The sequence below is a fragment of the Eptatretus burgeri genome, chromosome 1, assembly GCF_056783735.1.
Source record: "Eptatretus burgeri isolate ZD-2024b chromosome 1, Ebu_testis_v1, whole genome shotgun sequence".
In the NCBI taxonomy this organism is placed as follows: domain Eukaryota; kingdom Metazoa; phylum Chordata; class Myxini; order Myxiniformes; family Myxinidae; genus Eptatretus; species Eptatretus burgeri.
Genome location: NC_140961.1, coordinates 130,447,492 through 130,472,391, shown reverse-complemented (window position 1 = coordinate 130,472,391; position 24,900 = coordinate 130,447,492). Strand labels below are relative to the sequence as shown.

General features: G+C 41.3%; 1 long non-coding RNA gene across 2 annotated transcripts; it reads right to left on the bottom strand.

Moving 5' to 3' along the window:
* Positions 1 to 1,965: 1,965 nt before the first annotated feature.
* LOC147035418 (uncharacterized) lies at positions 1,966 to 23,882 on the bottom strand. 2 transcript variants are annotated; one of them, XR_015062381.1, is made up of 3 exons: positions 21,799 to 23,882; positions 4,777 to 4,968; positions 1,966 to 2,158 (listed from the first exon to the last, which is right to left on the bottom strand). It is a non-coding gene; the product is annotated as an uncharacterized LOC147035418 (long non-coding RNA). The 2 variants fall into 2 exon arrangements; XR_015062380.1 differs by having other exon boundaries at positions 1,966 to 4,968.
* Positions 23,883 to 24,900: the final 1,018 nt, after the last annotated feature.

The following is a 24,900-nucleotide window of genomic DNA, read 5'->3' as shown; positions in this document are numbered from 1 at the left end:
GAGAAATGCCAAATTGCGTATTTTGGTATGATTAAATACCTGAGGTATGGTTCTTAATATTGTTACGAATTCTGGCCCGCCCGGCGTGCGAGCGGCTGCGTAACTCCAATCGCAACCGCGTCGCCCACCGGACAGACAATTCAGTCATGACCCTCCTGGAACTACCGCCAAGAGCCAGTCACGGGTGGGGGTTTAACCTCACCACAACCCAGTCCGCATTCTAGCCGCGCGAAATAGGGTGAATCGCCGAATGTCGATATACCTAAATACCCGCGCGGGTAACCTACCGAGGGGTTGCACCACGCCATAGGTTGGCTTAGGACACGAACCGCTTAAGCGGTTCGTTCCGTACTTCAGGGATAACCGAGCAGTGTTATCGCCGACCTCGACGGATGTGATTCTGTTTACCGGGCGTTCAAAACCCACTACTCATTCCACGATACAAGATGGCACTTCCAATGGGGAAAGGACGCAATGAATGGGATACGTTTCACACAAGCACATTTATTTCAATTACACACACAACACAAGCAAAGCAGTCATGCAATATACAAGCAACAAATGGAATGCAAAAGCAATACGATCAACTATAATTATTATTTACAAGCACTTACACAGTTTCTACTTGGCAGGACATGGCGCCACAGCATGCATACAAAAACAAAGACCTCTCTCACAGGCAAGGGGGTAGATGGGGTCCATAGACCTTTATGGTCGTGGGCCGTGGATGACCGAAAAGGCCCACGAGACCAAAGGGTCTTACCCGCACCCTCGTGGTGCGATGGTGGGCAGGTGGCGACATCTCGTCCCCCCAATAGTGCAGATGTCATCTCAAAATAACTTTCGCGAAGTTATCACAAAAGTCCTCAGAAATTCACAAGTGGTCTCTGCTATACAAAACACTTGTTTTTTTTTTGTTTTGATCGCGACATTGCATTATCTGTTCAGGAATTAGAAATGCTTTGAAGAGCTTCCAACATGGGAAGTGTCGATTTAGCATGCATTCATCATGACGTACCCATCCGTATTCAGATGGATAAGTTCTGGGCATCATCATCTCACAAAACCAACTTGCAATCACTTGCCCACAAACTAGCCGACTCAGAATTGGTTCAAACTAAACTCAAAGTCATTGCAAATGGAATGGTTTTGAATGATGACCTTATTCCTGCAAAGCTATACTCAAACGATGATGTTACCCGAGCTAGAGATCTCACTAGCGCAACTGAAGAATCTGATCATCGGCAATTGGGCCACACGTGAGCTTGGCTGTTGAGAATAGTGTCCAGCGTGTAGTTATCCTATCCCTTGAATACATGTGTGGTAGTTCTGATGGTGAGGTATGAATCCACCTTCAAAGTCAACGGCGTAAAAGGGCTTTGGATTTGATTTGGCTTTGGGAACATAAACATCCATTTTGTTCTTTACACAACCTGCTGACAAAGCTGAGAGCTACACTCAGCAAAGTTTTGATGGAGGCTCATATTGTTACTGGAGATGATGTTTTAAGAAAAATTGGAGCCAAATACGCAACACAGAGGACAACCTGAAAGTTTCCTTGCAGAATTTGGGGACAAGTATCTTACCAGGGCAGGACGTATAAGTTGACAAGTTCAATGAGTTGAGACACATTTATTCCTGAAAATATAACAAATCTCTTGTTGAACTGCCACCAACGTCAAGCTCAGTCAGATGACACATACAACAAGCATTCCTTGTTATATCAGGGAATCAATGACTCTCTTAAATAATTACCACATCAAACCAAGACCAAAAGGCCACAGATGGAATGAAGTGGATGTACTTTTACGACCGACCATCAAAATTCCTCGGACCGCTACCGGATGAGTTAATGACTGTATGGGTGCCACACTTGCAAATCAAAAACAAGATGTAAATCAAATATATTCGGAGTGGCATGCTCTGTTTTCCGCAAGTGTGAAAACTTAAAATATTAGTGTGATGTCACAATGTAGAAGAAATTTTATTTTTATTTCACCTTTTTGAACATAGTTTTATTATTTCATATGCAGCCTGGGACTGCTGGTTCCATCATTTCCGGGAGCGTGGCCGTACCGCTGATGCAGTGCCCCATGTTCTCAGTAAGCCGGTACTCATTTTGCCAACCTCAGAAGGATGGCCGGCTTAGTCAACTCACCTAGTGTTATTTAACAGAAGAACAGGGACTCAAACTGAAGAACCAAAGATCTTTAAGCAGCCACTTCCACTGTTAAGCCAACACCATATTTTTTATAAATAGGTAAATAACTGCTCGAATCAAATAGATAGGGCTATATTTGAGGTTCTTGACCCCAAAACATGTATATTTTGAAAAATGGTGGCTGCAAACCTAACATCCTAGAGTTTGAATGTCTACCCAAGTTTTTTTTTATTCATCGAAACAATCAAATTCTCTGTCCATTAAAGTTTTGAGTAGAGTGGCTTCAACCATTTGGATCACCCTCGGTACAGCATAAACCTGGCCTGTTGTGGCCAATATCTTCTTCGACATGTGAAGTCCCACTTGCTGAGCCACCAATTTTCCAATGATGAGGAAGTAACCGAATCAAACAAGATATGGCTGAATAATTGATCTGAAAATTTCTATTTTACTGGCAGAGACAGTTGGGAGGCCAAAATAATGGAGCAAGTGTGTCGAAGTCAAGTGGCATTGCATTGAAAACTAAAATGGCACTCAGTTGAGCACATACCTCTGCCAGGCTGAAAACTCCATGCTTTGTATCGCACTGATAGGCTGGATCTGCATCCGGACCTGAACCAAAATCGAATCCGCTTGTTCTTGTCACCTATCTAACTCATCCACCAAGTTTTGTCAAACTAATCCACAACTTTATGAGATATCATGCTACGTATAGTTTTTAGCGCAATCTCTCAATGGTGAAGAATCACTTTTAAAATTAAATAATTATCGTATCCAGATCTTCTCCAAAGTCGAATCAAATCGTCTTTGTCACACACCCAACCTGTCCAAGAATTTTTTTTAATCCGAATCCATCCATTACTCTTTGAGATATCCCGCTCACAGACAGACAGGGTGAAAATACAACCTTTGTCCACCTTTGGTGGTGGTGATGGAGGTAATAAAATTTAGTTGGTTATGGAATATTGTTAATAATCTCTATAATTTATGAATACCCTTTGTGCTTTGCACCTGCATAGAAGTGATTTAATACCCAAAATGTAATTGCCTATAATTGGTTTCATGCTATGATTTTCCTTTTGGCTTCATGTATAATTCTCAATTCCTTGACAAAATTGAGATGCTCTAAATTCCAGATTAATGGTGACACTGAATTGTGATGGTTACAAGGCAAGTTGAGTGCAGGCCGGGTGTTCTTGCTTCCCACCTCTCTCTCACCCTCATTCCTCCACCTTATCCCCCGACTGTCACTCCTCCCCCATGCTCTCCCAATTCTTCAGTTCTAATTGTTTTATGCTCGAACATCAGATGTCTGAAATCTAACATCGCATATCTGTCCTTCAAGGTTTTTGTTGCTTCTTGTTATTGGATTTTATCAACTATAGGTTGATAAGAGTATGTTTAGCGCAATAGGAAATTAAGTGCAGCATGATTCACATTCCTGACTTCTCCTGCTGTTTCAAGCTGACGTCGACGACTGTATTTGTCCTGGATGCGATTAATGTACAAATTCCTCCATAAGCCTTTAATCAATCCAAATTTTTTTTTCCAAACCTTCTCAAATATCTTTGGAGGCTTGGTGTCCTGACACCTTCCTCTCTACAACAACCAGCATATTCTGTGTATTCATTTATTGACCAGCTAGTATTCACCCAAGTACTTTCTTTACTCTCTGTGGGAATTTTAATTACCATCATCATCCTCCTTAGAGTGCAGCACAAGGCTGCAAGTAGCATCATTGGTTAGGCGCGCAGCTACGCCGCTGATGCAATGCCCAGTAACCAGGAGACTGGCACTCATTTGCCGACTTCGGAAGGATGACAGGCTGAGTCAACCCTACCTGCTATGAAGTCAACTTAACATTCTTTAAATCTGATCTTGCTGCTCTCCTGTCTTTACTTCGCTGCTCCGACAATGTTGTCATCAACTTATCTATTCCATTGGTCATATTGAGTTGTTTAAGTGCCATCGAGTCTGGCACTTTATCAAGGTGGATTAACCTGTTCTGTGATGTGCCTTTTCAGTCAAGGTCGAGTAGTCACGGGTACAGGATGAAGAACCTGTCTTGCTGGTGAAGGCTAGTGTCGATCTGCATTGGCTGACAAGCTCATCGCAATGAACAATGGATGAAAACAACAGCATGATGGTTCAGATTATGCTAATCACCATGGGAAGGCATGAGAAGCTGACGTTTCAGGTGTTAACCCTTCGTTGGAGCAAGAACATTGTTTGTCTTACAATCACTCCATTGATAAAACAGACACAATATTCCATTTAAGTCTCCCTTTCCCGTTTTACCCAAGGAGAAATTGCTATGCCCAACAGAATCAACTGAAGCAAGCATAGAGGCATTAAAAACTGAAGAGAAGCAAGCCACATTATCACTTAACCTTTACATTATGTCAGGCAAACAGACATGGTACTTCTCTTCTGATGTCATCACCAACTGGATGCCATATAACAGGGATTGGCCACAATTGCACAAGATAAACAGCAGCAAGAAAACTTGGAGATATTAAATATCAGGATGTAAATAAGTCAACAGAGAAGTCTTATTTGGCCCGAGAACTGCTATGAGCAAACAAATACTGAAACATGCAAAATTTGATTCGAACCTGAAGGTATGTGTTGCAGATGCAAATGACTTCATCACTTCAGAAGGCAAGTACCAACTTCCCTGCCGTGTCAGGTTAATCAGAAGAAGAAGAAAGAAAGACAGCCAAAGATGAATCCCAAAATGCTGACATCGCAATGATTGACGCTGTGGTGAACTAAGGCATTCTGCTGAGCATGGTGATATGTTAGGGCTGAAGGAAGTGTGGGAAAGGAAGAAACAAATGTAGAAATCTCATCATCTTTTATCAGCCAAATCGAAACCTTCAAGGACAAGTTAACATCACGGGTGGTGGACTTTATGAGATTATTGTTCTCCATAATCATGCTACAACAGGCCAATGGGCAGTGTTCGTGTTCCCGTCAAATTCAACCGCATAACCATGAAATGTATAGAAGATGAAGATAGTATGCTCATCATCCCTCCATATAAACTACAGAAAGACAATAAATGTTTCTCCACAGTTCATGCAGCTTAGAGGAGATACAGTATACTTTCATATCCTGCTTACAAAGGTAGGTGTAAATGTGGAAAGTGTTTCAAATTCTATATCAATCATGAGGACAGTTGGGTATGGATAAGATAAGATTTGATCAAAGAAATCCGAAAATTGGCAGAGAAGTTCTTCTGCGAGCTGCACAACTTACCCAATGCAGACACGAGTCATTCTTTTCCACAAGTGCCATTTGCAAGATGCACTGCCACCAACTACTGATTCAGTTCAGCTACACATTCATCATGCACAATATCAAGCCTTGATTTGGAGGCCAGCCAACTGCCCCACTCCGGCTCTTCCACAGTTTACAGATAGTATGGATATATTTTGATTGGCAATTGGAACCAAAGTCAATGTCCCTCCCTCCCATTCCTGAAGTGTACTCAAAGTACTTGGGTGAGACTACAAGGATGGCTCAGCAAGAGGTACAACTGCAGGAAAGCAAGACTGCCTTGTACAGGGATTTGGAAATGCACAGATAGACAGTGTGAATGCAGAAACAAAACCGATTAAACATTTGTTGATAGTAGTATGAGGGCCGCAGCAAAAGTGATTAGCACGTTGATTAACCCCCATTCGACTTCGTCCGAAATGGGGGTGCTGATGGATTTGATCTCGATTTTCGTGTCCGTGCAAGCACGTGTGCGCGTGCGTGCGTGCGTCCGCAACCACCTCTCAGACATGTATGGACCAATTTCATTTGTACTTGGCACGAAGACAACACATGATGGTATAATATATATATATATATATATATATATATATATATATATATATATATATATATATATATATATATATATTTTGTTTCACGATGCGATCAAAGATGGCTGACTGGCGGCCATTTTAGTTGTAAAAAAAACCCCGATGTGGAACACGTCCTCAAGCATTTCTCGGCCATGCATTCACCAATGTGGTTCAAACTTGGCACATTAATAAAGAATGGTGGCTTACATAAGCACTTTTTTTTTTCCAGATCAGCTCCAAGATGACTGACTTGTGGCCATTTTAGTTGTAAAAAAACCTGATGTATAACATGTCCTCAACCTCAACCAACCAGGCCAACTCAAATCACTCAGAGACCAAGTGACTTCATGTATTTATTTAATAAATGGGGAGGGAAAACAAGGGACATGGAGCATTTATTTGCACATTCCGATTTACAAACAAAATATGCACCCCAGGTAACATATATATATATATATATATATATATATATATATATATATATATATATATATATATATATATATATATATATATATATATATATATATATATATACATGGTAGATCCTTATCAAGATAAACAGACCAAAGACACACCACAGAAGAAGGATCAGGGAGACATGACAAGACAAGGATTGTGAGCTGTGAAACAGATGTGGGCTGTGTGACTGTTGCGTGGCTAAATAAATGGGAACTGGCGGCATCCCCACGCAGCAGGTCAGGCTCCGCAGCTCTCCAGAAACATCGGGAATAGCCCAGGGCTGAACCACAAGCAAACCATCATGAAACAGAGGCCAGAAGCCATGAACCACAAGCTCGTCATTCCACATGACTTGCGTGAATTCCCCGGACTCTCCTACATGCGAGACTCCTCCAGCACGCCTGCTAGAACTGTCTGTCTTTGGGGACCTGAGTGTTACCATTATAGGCTCCCCCAAAGCCCCGCCCTATGACGTAGCTCCACCTCTTCTGCCCCACACTGATTGGTGATTCGGCAGTCAATCAAGGCCCTTAAACTTCACACGAGTTCTGTGAACATGGCTGGGGCACACCCTTTTGCACCAAAATGCACCTTTGCACCAAAAGTTGTGCCTACAGCCTGGTTTGTCCTCCCCAAAAAACCAGAACAGATTAGAGATGAATATAACATTTTAAAAAGTTTCAGTGGGAAGCAGTTTTGGACACGATCATGCAGGGAAGGAAGACGGCTGCATTATGTACAAATAACGACGCATTTCTGAATATAGTCATTTTACCTCATGCTTCTGCTAAACATACACTATGGAAATAACTATTGTTATACTGTGCAATATTAACTCATAGAAGCCATTCCCGCAACAATTTGATTCAGCATGGTGATAATGGCTGCCCATGCACGAGACACACACCCCTTTATTTATGACGTTTATTAGTTAACTTGTGCAAGCTCTCATATTCAGTGTTGCATTGGCAATCGAGTTATTTAGCCGACACACTTTGTTTGATATAACTAATGCAATGTAGATTATATGTGGACACTTTGAAAGCAGATATTATTAACAATTTGGCTCCACAAGAGGTCAAATACTTTCCTCAAACTCTCATCTTGTATGTATATATGTATATATGTATACATGTATACATGTCTGTCTCTCTCTCTCTCTCTCTCTCTCTCTCTCTCTCTCTCTCTCTATATATATATATATATATATATATATATATATATATATATATATATATATATATATATATATATATATATATATGTGCATGTATTTTCCCAAAATACAGCCAAAACGGTACACAATAGTGCAAAAATTTTAGAGCCACCTTACTCACCATTAGCCTGTGGTGTGCAGTATCAAGTTTCGTTCAAATTGGGCAACGAAAAAAATTATTAAAAAAATCAATTCCCAATTCAGTCAAGCACTCTTTGGGAGAATTTGATCAATGCAAACAACCTTGGCGGTATAGTTTACTGGAGCTATCTTTTTTCATCAACCGCTGTCACAACGGGAACCCAACGGGTTCACGGGTCGTCTTGTCCGTTATAAAATCAATGATTAGCAACATATGTAATTTTTCTCTCAATATACCAATAGATTTCAAAAGGAAATCCATGTTATGTCATACATCCATATTCTTGCTTCCTTTTAACCCTATCTGGCTGGGCAATTTTGTATATACAGTATACAAAAGGTGGGACGATTTGCATTACCCTTTGGCAACAACAGAAAACTCTTTGGAACCCTGTTCTGGCCAAACTCTACTCAAAAATATAACCAAACTTATTGATCGCATTGATAATGTCACAGTCTCCGAAGACACTTTCAAAGCATATGTTGGTGTCATTATCATAATGTCTTTCCCAAATTTTTTTCTGTATTTGTTTTCGTAAAATCTCGTCACTTCATTTGTAAATTAATATATTCGGTGAAATATATAATTGCATGTACTTTGAGGCAATAAAAGGGCTAATATCAGATACAAAACAGAAAACACCAATAGCACAAATTTATATGAGGAAATCTCACGGCTGCCTTTTTGGATTTTCCTATGATTGCTCGGAGAATGTTGTGAGTACGCTCAAAATGGCCCAATTGTAATAAAAAAATATATTTATCAGAAATGTTAAGATTGTTGTTATTTGTTCAGTTTTTCAATCATGGTGGAAAGTTCACTCGGGGGTTATTTTGCTCCCACTCCCGGCCTGGAAAGGAATAATTTGGATATCAAAACCACAAAATTTAACATGGCAGAAAATTTTTGTGAATTCAACACCCCAAACTTATGTTTCAAATGTTGTTTGACAACTTTTACCACGAAATATCCATGGCATTCACATATTTTTTTCTCAAATCCTGCCCTTCTTCTTCTTGTATATAGCAGCTAAGCTATCATTTTGTTTGGGCACAGCTCTGGCACTGATGCAGTGCCCCTCTACCAGCACACTAGTACTCATTTCACTGACCTTGGAATGACAAGCAGAGTCAATCTCACCTGGTGTTAATTCAGCAGCCAATGGGATTCAAAGTCAGGACCCTAAGATCCCCAGCCAGCCACCCTAACTGCTAAGCCAACACCAGGCTATCTGCCCTGACTAGTATTGGAATCAATAACTGCTGCCAATATGAAGTCATTTTCCTTCTTCAATGATTTGATCAGTGACCATTAAGATCACCCCACTTTGATATGCCACTCCTCCCCTATCAACAATGTTTCATCAAGTACCTAAAACAAGATGTCATACTCATATCACTGGACACATATTAAGGTTTTGACACTATGTCATTGCACTTTCCTTCTCAGCTCTCTGTTTTGTGGCATTCAATGGTTCTTACTATCCTTCACCATTCCCACAACGACAAACAGCCTGTTGATTCCATATATATATTTTTACTCTATAGAATTTTTATCATGCGTTTACTATCTTGAGATTGTAATATTGCTGCCTTTACTCTACTATCTTACAAAATATAAGTAAATGTTTGGTGTTGATGGTGGCCTGGACAGTTCTTTGTGAGATTCTAAATTAAAAAGATTACCTGGAACTATATATTTATTTATATGCAGCCTGTGGCTGCTTGGTTGCATCATTTTCTGATGGCATGGCTGTGGGTTGGTACTCATTTTGCTGACATCCAAAAGATGTCAGGTTGAGTCAACCCAACTGGTGTTCATTCAACAACACAACAAGGGCTTGAATTCACAACCCTAAGATCTTCAGCCAACACCAGGTTTCCCTGAATCAAGGGAGGCACACAGCACCCCTCCATTTATATGGGCCGATTTTGGATATGCAACTTTAACACAGGGGCTGAAAACTCGTTTTCTCTGAAAGCATCAGTAGATGTCTCATGAGAGAATGAGATAAACTGGGGCAGAGGGGGTGGAATGGGCACCCGCAAGGTCAAAATTGGACTCCTTCGAGAATGCAGATGTGTTGACAGCACTCGTACTCTTCCAGAGATGTCAAAGATGGTGGAGTCACAGGACAGGTGTATGGGGTTAGGGGCAATGGGGGTTGGGGTGAGTCGAGATGAAATCTGGAAGGTTCTGGTCATGATCATATTTCTGATTGGCTGATTATCCTATAAAAGAGGAACATCCTATAGCCATTGATGAGTTCGGTATCTCAGGACGGTCAGTTATATGTCCAAAAAGTGTGTGGGAACATTTCCCCATCTATTGATGGTTCAAGAGCTGCTAATGTCAGACCTTTGCTTCCACATGACTTGATGGTTCACGATAGTGTTCAGCTATTCAGCTGTTGGAGAGATTAGCTGTGGAGGTGTATCGAGATTCACCTGAAATGTTGCTCCAGTACAGGGCCCTAGGAACTATGAGATTGAACTTGTTCTCCCTCACATCTTCTCTCACCTTTCCTAGAATGGACTCAAACTTTATACCTCGGGTAAAAATGCAAAGACTTAAATCATTCTCTCTCTCTCATTTTTTAAAATTCTCGTGTCTGTGCAGGTAGGGACGTGTTATGTGTACAAGCATAGGATTAAGGATGCGTTTAATTCCTTGTACATATTGTTCGAATTGTCCAGAGCATGTGCAGTTAAGTTAAATTGATGGACATAATAAATATACCAAGTCAATCTTTTGTAGAACCAGCTTTTCTTGTGGTTGGTTTCTCGCCTGTTTCGTTTCATTCCTGCCTGGTTTGAGTCAATCATCACCATGGGATTCATCAGTTTGTCAAAATGAACTTGATACCTGGAATACATGTCGCTGCTTGGTTATTGTTGTTCCACCAGAAATGAGCCAATATCAAATTTAGTCTTTTTTTATTTTTCTTTTTTTGTCAAAATAATTTTTTCCCCATTTTGACCCCTGTGACCTCAAAACCCCATCCTCTGGGGCATGAACTTGCGATCAAATAAAACAATCGTTAGATATTTCATCCTCCCCCCCCCAATATTAATTTAATATACAAAGTAATTGACCTTTTGACCCCGGTCCAGGGAGTGCAGCCAAAATTATACTGCTTTTGCACCTTCGTGCCACGTGGTGATCATAACGACCAAGTTTGATGAATTTCTGCACAATCGTTTAGGAGGAGATAGCGCGACGGACGGACGGACAGACAGACAGATGGAGCCAATTCCAATGTCCCCCCGTTATTTATTTCATTTTTTTTTCAAAAAGCATGGGGATAATAATATCATAAAACATTTGTGAAGCATAAGCTTGACCACAAGGTTGGTACAAGATGAGAGCAATCTTCCACCAAGGAAACAAGTCGAATCGTCTGGCATATTGGGGTGATCGGAGTTTTGGGTACAACTGTTGGACAAGTGGTGCAAAGAGCACCGACAGTGTGAAGCTGAAAGCCACAGCAGGTGCAAAAATCCGACTCACACTTCAGAAAGCCTTCCTCTGTGTGCTTCGGCTCAAGGCATTTAAAAAAAAAAAATTCCCTCCACCTGTGTTTCAAGGTGTATCGTGAGACCATCTTTATTTCAAAAACACCCGATCTTTATACCTCTCCAGGGTAAAGTCCTGCGTCACTCCAAATGCTGCGATCACTTTTCCCACGCTTGTTTGTGCCTGTATGCTTGTCATAACATGTGATGGGAGAACACGTCAGAGTTTCACCGAAACATCCCTTCTAGTGTTTGGGGCAAGGACACAGACAAGGCCGTACTGTCGTGTGTTCGCTGTGCAGAAGGTAGATATTCCGAGGGATGTGAAGTCTTTTGCTTTCCTTATTATCTGTATCTATTCGGTACTCAAATATGGCAATCGTGCGACCTTCACCCCAAAACAAAGTACACATTAGAACTTTGTCTCCAGGATTCCAACTGCCACAGTGGGCCAATGCAACAAATCTTAAAGCTTTAGCAAAAAGGAAAAGCATATATTTGTGAAAACAGTAGAAACCTTCAGCTTCGTGGGGTGGGAATTTTATTTTATCTTATTAAACGATTTAATGATAAAAAAATAAAAACAAATAAAATAAAATAAAATAAAAGGTTTTGTCAAGCGATGTATACATTGAGAATCCCACATGCATGTTATTGTGAGTTAAAGGGGATTGTTAGGGTTAGGAAGTGTACACATTGTGCTTTCCTTCACTTTCAATTCCAAAACGCTTTTTGGGGGTTTTTACAATAGTTTGCCATGTTGTCAGATGGTACAAATATTATTGTCTTTGGTTCACTTGATTGACTCAGTGCCCTGTCTGTATTTTTCTTCTCTCTGTTATCTGGTTGAGTCTGGGAAGAGCCATCATTTGTGTGACTTTGCTAATGGTGATGTAAGCACGAGCACTGCACAAATGAGATTGAGTCACATTGTGGAATGCTTGGGGAAGTTAGTTCAATGGACGTTTGACCATCTTAACCCGATTATGTGATCATATCCTGTCTGCGTGGGACATGTGTCAGCCTGAAGTGCAGGGCAACCTGAGTTTGGGGTCATCAGAGAGCTTCATCTCGATTGGCCACCGGTCCTAACTCCACTCGATAGACTGCTCTGCTCAATTTGGTAATGGAAAAGGAGGAAGAACTATATTATTATCATATATGTATACGCATATACACCTTAGATATGTTTCCACGTGTCTACAAAGACACGTCATAGAGGCCTGTGTAATAGATATATTGAACTCAGATACTTTTCTCACACAGTGCATCCCTCTTATTCTATCTGATACAAATATGTGTATTGTTTTTTTGTGCACCACTCGTTATAGCACCCACCACACCACCCCTATACACCGCTGAACCATCTAAAAGAACTCTGAGTAACTGTCAAAGGCTCTCTCAAGAGTTTGATCATTCGACTCATCAAGTTGTATTTGAGAATAATGAGATTGTTAATTGCGTTTCAGTGAAATATATAAATAAACGTTTTCAAAGACACTAGGCCACTTATGTTACATGGGGGTATAGCTTGTACTATAGAAAAGTGGTAGGCCTATGCGTGGAGCTGCCGAAGCTGCAGAGAACTATGCTGCTAAAACCTACTGCTGCGATTTAAAAAATGCTTCCTTGCTGGATGGACTGTGCCAATTGCTCAGACGTGTTGGAACAGCACATTGCAGACAGCTTCGCCTTTCTCTGAAGGCGTGCTCTGGATACACACTAACTACAGTGGCAGAGCATTGGTGAAACCATGAGATAAATCAACAAAGCCCCTTCTCTGGTTTCTTCTTGATGTTGTACGAAATGAGTGCATTCGGACCTCATTTGATTATAATAAGAAAGACAGGAGCATTGACAATTTTACAATGTCCTGTTTTTTTTCCCCCATATATATGCAAGTAAATATATATATATATATATATATATATATATATATATATATATATATATATATATATATATATATATACACACACACACACACACACACATATATATACATATATATATATATATATATATATATATATATATATATATATATATATATATACATATATATATACACACACATGTATATTGTTATGGGCTGGGGGTCGGCCACCAACCGGCCGCAACGGTTGTACATTCGCAACTGTTGTTCTTGTACAACGGTTGTACAAGAACGCAACGAGCAGGTTTACATTCACACAAGGACATTTATTATAATGAAACACGTATGCAATTAAATAAGGCAAAACACATATACAATTATACAAGCAACAAAAGCCCAACAAAAGAACTACAACCGTCTACTTATTATGTACATTCATTTACACTTCACAGCAGTTCCTACTTATTAGACGGGCCCACGGACACACGTGCGCGTGCGCGCACGCACGCGCACGCACGCACGCACGCACGCACACACACACACACACACACACACACACACACACACACACACGAAACGGTGGCTGAGGCCTTTAATCACGAGCTCCAGCTCAGAGGACAGGTGAGCTGAAACTCAGAGCTTGACTCGAACCTTTCCACCTCGTGTGGTCTTCAACTTGTCCAGACCCGGGCTCCAGCGAGAGCGAGCTGGATCCAATCGCCACGATCCTTCCCGAGCTCCCGCGGATCCTCCCGCGCTTCTCAACACGTGTCGGTGAGACGAGGCACCGATCCTTCCTGTCAATGCGTCGCTTCCCCGAGGATCCAACTCCAAGAAGAGGCCGATGCGTCGCACCAAGCTGGGAAACAAAATGGAGATCAAAAAGCTCCACGAACCAAGAAGAAGAGGAAGAAGAGGAAGAAGCCTCCACTCGCAGCTCGAGCCGAACAACCAGCTCAAGTTCCTTCCAAAACAAAGCAGCAGCCGAAGCTCACTGAGCCAGCCGAAGCAAAAAGCTTCTGAAGGCCTCAAGCCAAGCAGGACCCGATAACCTGCTGAAGGACTGCTCTCTCCAAAGCAAAAAGCTTACTCCTCCCATGAAACTCAGCACACGAACTCTGCACATGGGACTCTTCACGAACTCTGCCACGGGACTCAGAACGGGACTCTTCACAAACTCTGCCACGGGACTCCCACAAACTCAGCCCACGAACTCAGCCCTACCACGGGACTCCCATGAACTCTTTTTGAACAAAGAAAAGATGTCCTCTATCCTTTGCACCCCCTCCCCCGCACCCGGCGTGACTCAGCCCTCGTGATCCACCCCCGCTCAACCACGGGTGGGAGGGAGTTGTTGACGTCACGGGATGGCAGGGTTCTTCTTCCTCTTCGCAGAAGAGGGGGGAGGGACGTCTCCATTGTTCGTTCGCTAACTATTAAAATCGATCCGCAGCGCATCTAATCGATTTCAAAACATTTAAACAATGGAAGGTGAGCTATCTAGGGAACATGCACTTATCGACATAGCTGACTAAGGGAACCTGTATGTTGTGTGCAATTGAATTCCAAATTCGTAACAATATATACACACACACACACACACACATACACATACTATATAAAATGTTTTGGGGATCTTTACAGTCTTTGGGGTATTTGGGTTTTCCAGGGTCTTAATGGTGTTTAAGAAATTCAATGGTCTTGAGGGTCTTAAGTGCCTTCGGGATCTTATCTCCCAAACATGTAAAAATTATTCTCTCAAGCATGGAATCTAATCTCTGAAGCATGTAAAAAGTATTTATGGGGGGATCTTAGGGGTCTTTAAAGGCTGAGGTTGTGGAAGAGAATAGCCTTAGGACAATCCCTTGGTCGGACTTGGTCTGTGTGCCAAATTTGGTGATTGCTGGTCCAGCATTCCTTGCAAAAACACGAGCAAACAGACAGACAGACATCTGATTAATCTTACTGTGTGTGTGTGTGTGTGTGTGTGTGTGTGTGTGTGTGTGTGTGTGTGTGTGTGTGTGTGTGTGTGTGTGTGTGTGTGTGTGTGTGTGTGTGTGATCAGACATCAACCACAGAGCAGAGCGATTATTCAGACGTTATATTGTGAGAAACGAATAGTTATTACAACCTGTCCACTTCTGGGTGAAAAGAACACCTGCATAAACCTAAAACAAGCTGATCTGGAAGTAAGTATAATGATTATTCAAGATTATTCCAGGCTGGACCTTTTACATCGAGTCTGTGGTGTTAAATGTATGTCGAGTTCTTATTTCGTATACAGCACAAGGCTGCAGGGTAGCATCATTGACTGAGGGTGCGGCAATGCCCTCTACAGGTCAGGGCAGGGATTTGTAATTTATTCATGGTGATGGAGATAGCTCGCCAACTCATCGTGAAGGATACCGTGGGATCTTTAACATCCACTGACTAATGGTGGCAGACAGACACCCAGTTTAACATCCATCCGAGGGACGGCACATACATTAATGGAACACCCTTCGTGTGAAATACCGAGATGACAGTTTAAAGCCGGGCCAGGGTTCAAATCCAGGTTAGATGCTTAGAGGCGAGTGTATGTACCTCTTGAGTCTAGGTCATCCTGACGGCTCTACATCGAGTTAATTGAACTATACTGGCCTGGCTCAGACTCCTTGATGTGTACACATCAAAAAAAAAAACAAGCAAATGGATCAATAAATGTGATTGGATCACAATGTTTCAGCTCCAGCCCACAACAATACATAGTAAAACCAAATCTAAATGAACATTAACACGTAGTCTCAACAGGTGATCGGAGATAAACTCACCAGATGTTAGGCCCCACTGTACAATGAAGTGGAAGTTCAGCGATGAGCATTTTTGACCCTGAACCTCCACTTCAGAGGATTCAAACATCAGTGCAAACACTAACCATTTCTACGACTTCAACATCTTATCATAGACTGACTGATAAGCACTCATTAAAGTTGTGCAAAGGTTAACATAACATATGTAGAGTGTTTCTGAAATAATAATAGGGCGCATACTTGTATTTTTATGTACGCATCATCATGATAAAACTGTTTTGCAAATGTCCTGGCTAGTTAATGCACAAATTAATCTGATAAACCAGTGAGGCAGGCAAAACACAATGACAACCAAAGACACTAGTTATACAGACGAGAAGACATGCTCAAAGACAGTAAATCTTTCCATGACTGCGTCACCAACAATGGTACTGTCCCCTAAATGGATAAAACAAAATGTAAACTTAAAGAAAACATAGCATGCACCATAATGCTACCCAACCCCCAACTCCACTGTCTGTCTGTCTGTCTGTCTGTCTGTCTGTCTGTCTGTCTGTCTGTCTGTCTGTCTGTCTGTCTGTCTGTCTGTCTGTCTGTCTGTCTGTCTGTCTCTCTCTCTCCAAGCTCAGTGCTCAGTTTCAGAGCATCGTGCCGACGAAGAATGAGTTCGTATGGAAACGGGTTTCGTGGAGTGACGAGTCAAAGTACACATTGTTCAAGATTGGTGTGAGGTTTGGAATGCACCGATTCACAGATCTGGAATTTTTTTTTGCTAAGGCTTAGCCATTTACAACAACAGTGGCTGGAAACAGTTTGAAGATGGTGGCTTGTCCAAAAGGGCAATAGAATTCCACTATGCGTCAAATTGCCCGAAAGTCACAACTGATGGTGCAGGGTGCCAAAGGCCACTGAAGTGCACTCAACTGTTAAAAACTACCAACGCTTACATGACTTGTCTTCAGATCGGAAACGTTTAATATCCCATTTTCAGCTTTACGAATAGAATAGATGTCCTGGTGATCCCATCTGGAAGTGATGATGTTGTTTCATATGCGGCATGTGGTTGCTGGTTGCATCATTTTCTGGAAGTACAGCTGATGCTGTTCCCGTTAACAGTAAGCGGGGACTCATTTTGCCGACCTCGGAAGGATGACAGGCTGAGTCAACCCACCTGGTGTTATTTCAACAAACCCTGGAAGTGATAACATACTTTCTTTTTTTTTAATTTCTGCAAGCGTGCAGCCTTCTGTGCACCTTTGTTTGGTATTTTCAGAGCGTGTAGGATCCATCATTTACTATGTACAAGCAAACCTGCCATATAAATCTGAAACGTGAAGAAATGCATTAATGGGAGGAGTGGTGGAGAATCTTACCTGGAATCTATGAAAGACACACAAACATTTTAAGGCCATTTTTCCCTGCTAGAGCAGGAGTTAGCCTTGCAGGTCCCATTACAATGTTCTATCATGCTTCTCTTTTTAAGGCAATGTTTCTTTTTTTTTTTTTTTTCTCATGGCCAGATGCCCTTCCTGATGGCAATCCTTTAGTAGTCACCTCTATTGACATGCAGCAATACAGTGTACCGATGGATATGGTGTCCACGTAGGGATAGGGTGTACCTTTTCTAAACCAGGGCACACACCAGGTTGTACTCATTTTGTAACTTGTACTCATTTTGTCGACCTCAGAAGAATGACAGGCTGAGTTAACAGCCAAGCGGAAAATGAACTCAGGAACCGAGGATCCCAAGCCTGCCACCCCAACCATTACTAGGATCCCAAGCCTGCCACCTTAACCATTAAACCAACACCAGGCTCTTCTGGAACCTCTGAAAGACTGGTAGAAAATGTTAGAGTGAGGCAGCAGCCTGGGCTTAATACAGGGGAGGCCCAACATGAACTCATATAGCCACATAAGACTTGTTATCCATTGTTAATGAGTACAATGCAATATACTATCATATATATATATATACACACACATCTGGTATATCCAAGTTGTCAGGGATGATATCAGGAGATTTTACATTTATCACTTAAACATTGAGCATGTTCTCTACTTTAAGACACTTTTTGTCAAGCAATACACTGTATATATATATATATATATATATATATATATATATATATATATATATATATATATATATATATATATATATATATTTAAAATCCTACAAGCAGACTTGAAAATCACATTCATAGGCGCACAAAGTCTCATTCTTTGCAATCACAAAGAGTTTGAGAAAATGTTTCAGTTTTGAGACAGCTGCAGAATCATGGGAGGGTTAAGGTTCCCTCAGTGACTTGCAGCTATGACGAGCTTTGACGTTAACCAATCAGCGTCAGTCGTGTGAGCCAATAAGCATCCACGTGGCTTTGATCCTCAATATCCAGCATCGTTATGTTTGTATACTGACAAGTGCAAGACAAAAGGATTCGGCAATGCCTCTTTTATTTTCACTTATCTTGATATTTTGCAGTATCAATGGAGTATTAATTTAAGATACATATAATACCATAAGCTCAAATTAATGCAGGAAATTGATAAATCTGACATAACTACAGTGGCAAAGACTAACCCTATCCCTAACCCTAACCGTAACCCTAACCCTAACCCTAACCGTAACCCTAACACTCCAATGGATTAAGGCAGCTGATGAGATGAGATGTGAACACAGAAGAAAAGCAGCACAGCAACTAAATATAAGTGAGTTCTACATTCGATTGTTGGGATTATATGAGATGAAGTGGCGTTGTGCCACGTGTCACAGGTCATACACTCTCACCGTCATGCAGAAATTTCTACCAACACATGCAGGCTTCATTGGTGCTGGCATATCTGCTTCTCCCTTGCGGGCAATACCGGCGATGGGTCATTGTGCATCATCCTGACATAAATGGAATGAGAATAATCAGTCATACCACCTTGGCATGGAGCTGGAGCTGGCCTTGAGAAGTCAAGAAATGAGGAGTTTGTGAACCACTTCCTGGCCATTGCTGATAGTATCACCAGTTCCTGTTTCACAAATCGCCAAGTAACTGCTTTTGCCATGTGGACAACTTTTTTGTCACTTTTGCCAAGGCTTTGGTTTTTGCCAAATTAAGCCTCGTTTCTCCCCCGACGTAGTTTCTTGTTGCATAGTGTTCAAAGGTATTAAATGACCACTTCTCAAAATGAGGTTTTCAGTGCAAGTCAAAGTTCTGATAAGGAGTTTAAACAAGCTTTTTTTTCACCCTAGCAGGCAATTCCTGCAATAATTCTTGCAATCTAAGGATTCTGATTGCTATTTTTATTTCAGAAGATTGATACCGAGGCCTTGGAAAGTGGGTGTCAGAATTTCTCTCCTTTGACTGCCATGCTCATGTTTCCATTTATCGGAAATGGTGGGTGATAAATTCCATTTGGGTGCCATAGATTCCATGGCACACCCACAGGCCTGTAGTCGGTGAGGCGAGGCAACATGCCTTGCTGGCTGGGGGCTTGGGAAATCTCAACAGATTTACAGCTTTTGTAAACAAACCCGTGTTGTTAAGACTTGTAAAGTGACTGCAATTGACTCATCGAGTGATTTATCAAGGTGCAACACATACACGTCGTCTCATAACCATAATTTGTGGCAGTAGACATAATTAATAATTGATCGGTTTTTCTGCAAACATAATCGCTGGGGATGTTTGTCGGGCATAAGCTGACCTTGAACGAAGACATACTCTGGTGTACACCTTGCAAAATGGCATCACAGGAGAGGAAAAAAAACAAACTGTGTTTAACCTGCTATGGTTCAGTTGAGGTGAAACCTCTCAATTATTCTTGTTAAAGTTTACTAGTAGTTGGTGAAAACTTCTGCCTTTACAAATGCTGAATAAATTATGTTGATGACCTGGGTACATGATGGATAAATTAAGCAGTTTCTTCATTATAAATTTTGCGAGCAGAATACCAGCACAAAGGGCGATCTTGTTCCAAGTATGCAACACATTCTTCTGATGCATACCTTTATTTGGGCGGTGTTTCGGCAACAAAAAAAACAACCCGGGTTATGTGCATGAAGCAAAAACAAGCTCAAATGAGCTAAGATCCTCGTCCTCTTAATGATGACGTCATAAAAACGAATATGACGTCATTGTGATGTATCAGGTTTGCGATAAATTATCTGTGCTAATGCCCGGCTTGATTCCTGCAAACAAAATTCACAGCTTGCCTAGTTTCGGAGATAATGGAATAGGCGATTCCCATTAGCGGCGATATTATGACATCAACTTTTTTTCTTGGAAGAATTTCCAAAATCGGAGATGGTTACTGTCTGAGCGTGGGCTTTCTGCATATACATGGCAAGTTTCACGAAGATCCGATGAAAACTCTGGGTTGTGAAACAAAAAATGTCAAAAAATAGGAATGACGTCATAAAAATTGGCATGACGTCGTAGTGATGTATCATATGTACAGTAATTCATCTCTGCTAATGCCCTGTTCGATTCCCGCAAACAGAATTCAAAACCCTTGCCTAGTTTCGGAGATAATTTTTTAAGCGATTTCCATTAGCGGAGATATTTTGACGTCATAACTTTTTTTCTAGGAGGAATTTTCAAAATCGGAGATGGTTACTGTCTGCGCAGGGTATTTTTACATATATATATACCAAGTTTCAGGAAGTCTCGATGAAAACTGTCGGCTGTGAAACAAAAAAGTCCACAAGAACAACAACGTGAGTAAGACTTTGAGATCCTCCACGAGGATCTAAAAATACCGACTGCTTATAATTCAAAACACCTCGCTAAACTGGAAAACATGGGGACAGGAACACTGCGCTGTAAATGGTGGAGACTTGTAATACCCTCCCCCACCGAGAGGTGGCGCTACACGATACACATTTACATGGAGAATTTGCGTCCCCTCCCCCCTAGTGTCCTTTGCAAAGAGCAGGTGAGCAATCACTGGCACATGTCTTCTTCACAAGTCTTTTTATAAGACATCATCATTACACCCACGCAAAGCGAAAAGCGGGATTTGTAATTGGTTCACTTCTTTCTGTCTGTCCATCTGTCTGTCCATACAAACATCAGCTTATGATCGAGGAACAACATCATTTCAATAATATGTTGCATTTTGAACACAAATCAGAACATGAATCTGAAAACGAACCTGTAGTTTAGCACAACTTTGGTTCTGAATTTGTCCTAATAGTGCATGTACAGAGGAGTGAGATAATTTAATACTCTGTCTGCTTGTCTGGCAGTCAAACAAAATTGAAAATCATTCCAAACAGGAAACTTTGTTTTTAAGGACGTCATAAAGGACACAAACAACAGGCATGAATAACATAATAAAAATTGAAAGTTTTTTTTTTTGTTTGCATCTACGGCCACGCACGGGCATGCACTAGTTTATTTAAATTACTCATGGGGTGACAGAACCTTTGGGATGACCCCTATGGTCTTTGTTTCTCAATAGTTTAGTGTTAGCCTGTTTCAAATTCCCATCTGAACTCACATCGCATGATTCTGAGATCCAAAGTCAATATATCATACATTGAGTTAATTTTCCCTTAATCCAGTAATATACTTATAACTCATGTTTAAATACAATACTGTATGCCTGGTATTGTCTTTGTCCCAAATGCGATTTAAGGGCAAGCTCCTCAAAAACGTTTCATAGTCCAACAATTATTTTTTTTAATCACATAATCAGATGTGTCTTTTCATGTGGTTACCTTTTCCACTACACATTGATGTCTTGTTACATGGCTAAGAAATTGAATGTTCTTTTCAGTAATGTACCTGTCTCTCCATTGCCTTCTTCTTCACCCACCTCCAAGTCAATCCACATGCATGACACCAGAGCCCCGCCTACAGGATAATATCCAATAAACCCTCCTGAGCAGCGATTGGTTGATTCTAAAATGACAAGTTGCAACTCCAACATAAGATATGCCACTTTGACGATAGAGGGCGATAATTATTCAAGATTTATATTTAACTGGTACAATTTAATTCAATATCCTGCACGGAAGGTATATCACAGGGAGGTGTGTGTATGTGTGTATGTGTGTATGTGTGTATGTGTGTATGTGTGTATGTGTGTATGTGTGTATGTGTGTATGTGTGTATGTGTGTATGTGTGTATGTGTGTATGTGTGTATGTGTGTATGTGTGTATGTGTGTATGTGTGTGTGTGTGTGTGTGTGTGTGTGTGTGTGTGTGTGTGTGTGTGTGTGTGTGTGTGTGTGTGTGTGTGTGTGTGTGTGTGTAACTCAAGGCAAGATCAGGGATCCAAACTAGAGGAGCTGCAGCAAGAGTTGGAGCAAGCACATTCAATGAAACCTGCCCCCAATAGGCCACAATCCAGGCCTCACAGTAGGCCCCAATGCAAGTACCAACAGTACACCCCAAGAGTAATCTGCAACTTAGAGATACTGCAATAAGAGTTCGACCAAACACAACCTTCTGATAAAGACACTGCAAATGGAAACTCCAACCTGAAAAAGGCAATCAGCAATGATCCCTCCTCAAACTAGCAGCCCTCTACTCCTTTGCATCCACTTCCTGATTCCCTCTGCCCCACCTCCAATCACAGGCTTCATACCTGTGTGTCCAACTCGGGGTGGGGGAAGGAAGAAGAGAAAAGTCACAGATTGTAAGATCATGATTAAGTCTTTGCTGTGAAATGCACTACCCAGCAGAGGAAAACCACAGAAACAGCTGATTTTATTCTGAAATAATCAGAATCACTACAATTTAATACAGGTGGGGGCCAATGAACTTGGTATGTGATTTTGAAGGTGATTGCTTACACCTGAGCTAATTTACAATTACTATCATTAGGGGGTGGACACATCCAACCAAAATACACGACGGGTCAAAAGTTTTAGAACACCCCCATTTTTCAGTTTTTACTGAAATTTAAGCAGTTCAAGTCCAGTGAATAACCTGAATTGGTACAAAGATAAGCGGTAAACAGCCAGAGGTTAAAAAAAGTTTAGGTTTCCAAAAACTGAAAAATAATGTAAATTTCAGAGTTGTTAAAAACTCCCTTTTCAGGGAACAAGTAATGAGCTAGCAACTGCAGCTGTTCTGCAGCAATGGAAGTAAATTAAGCCTTGAAAGTTGATGCAAACAATTCCTGTAGGTGCCCCAAATTTTGTTGATTAGTTACAAACCCTCTGTCTGTATAAAAGCAGTGTTGGAACAGACTGTGTTCCTACACCCTCTGAAGCATTATTTGGACAATATTGCACTGCAGGAAGTAGTATATTGCTATCATAATGGCGAGAAAAAGACAATTAACAAAGGAAGACAGACAGGCCCTTATCTATCTGTATATTACTAAAACTCTCATCTTGTATGTATGTTCCCAAAATACAGCCAAAACGGTACACGACAGCACTAAAAGTGTTGGGCCACCTTACCCACCATTCACCGACAGTTTGCAGTATCAAGTTTCGTTCAAATCGGGCAACGAAAAAAATTGAAAAAAATCTATTCCCGATTCAGTCAAGTACTCTTCGGGAGTATTTGATCAATGCAAACAACCTCAGCGGTATAGTTCCCTGGAGCTATCTTTTTTTTCCTTGAAATGATTTTTTTTATCAACCGCTGTCACAACGGGTTCACGGGTCATCTAGTATATTACTAAAACTCTCACCTGGTATGTATGTTCCCGAAATACAGCAAAAAACGATACACAATAGTGCAAAAATGTTCAGCCCACCTTACTTACCATTCTCCTGCGGTGTGCAGTATCAAGTTTCGTTCAAATTTGGCAACGAAAAAATCATTAAAAAATCAATTCCCGATTCAGTCAAGTACTCTTCGAGAGTATTTGATCAATGCAAACAACCTCAGCGGTATTGTTTGCTGGAGCTATCTTTTTTCTTTTTTTTCATGAAATGATTTTTTTTTCATCAACCGCTGTCACAACGGGAACCCAAGTAAAACGCTGTTCACGTGTCGTCTAGTAACCCTTAAAAGTGTCGATCTTTCCTTTAGAAAAATTGTAAACAAAGCCAAGGTGTCGGTGAGTACACTTTCCAACACCATCAAAAGTCACTTGGAAACTGGAGGACACTCTGACAGGAAGAGGTCTGGCAGACCCAAAGCCACAACACAATCAGAAGACAAGTTTCTGAGAGTCAACAGCTTGCGTGATAGGGGGCTCACAGGACAGCAGCTTCAAGCACAGCTTAACACTGGTCGAAGTAAGGAAGTCTCAGTTTCAACTGTGAAGAGAAGACTTCGAGCTGCAGGTTTGACAGGTCGAGTGGCAGTAAGAAAGCCATTGCTAAGATGGTAAAACAAGAAAAAGAGGCTTGCCTGGACCATGAAGCACCGCCAGTGGACTACTGAAAACTGGAAGAAGGTCTTATGGACCGATGAATCAAAATTTGAAATCTTTGGTTCATCACGCAGGGTTTTTGTACAGCATCGAGTAGGCGAAAGGATGGTTCCTCAGCGTGTGACACCAACTGTCAAACATGGAGGAGGAAGCATGATGATCTGGGGCTCTTTTGCTGGATCCAGAGTCGGCAACTTGCACAGAGTGACTGGCACCCTGAACCAAAAGGGCTACCACAGCATTTTGCACTGCCATGAAATACCCTCTGGTCTATGACTAGTTGGTCAGGGGTTCGTCCTACAGCAAGATAACGACCCAACACATACCTCCAGGCTATGTCAGAACTACCTTGGAAGAAAAGAACAAGACGGGAGGCTTCAAATCATGGAATGGCCAGTACAGTCTCCAGACTTAAACCCCATCGAGCTGGTTTCGGATGAACTGGACAGAAGGGTGAAAGCAAAGCAACCTCCAAGTGCAACAGATTTGTGGGAACTTCTGCAACAGTGTTGGGAAGAACTTTCCAAACAATATTTGATTTCCATTGT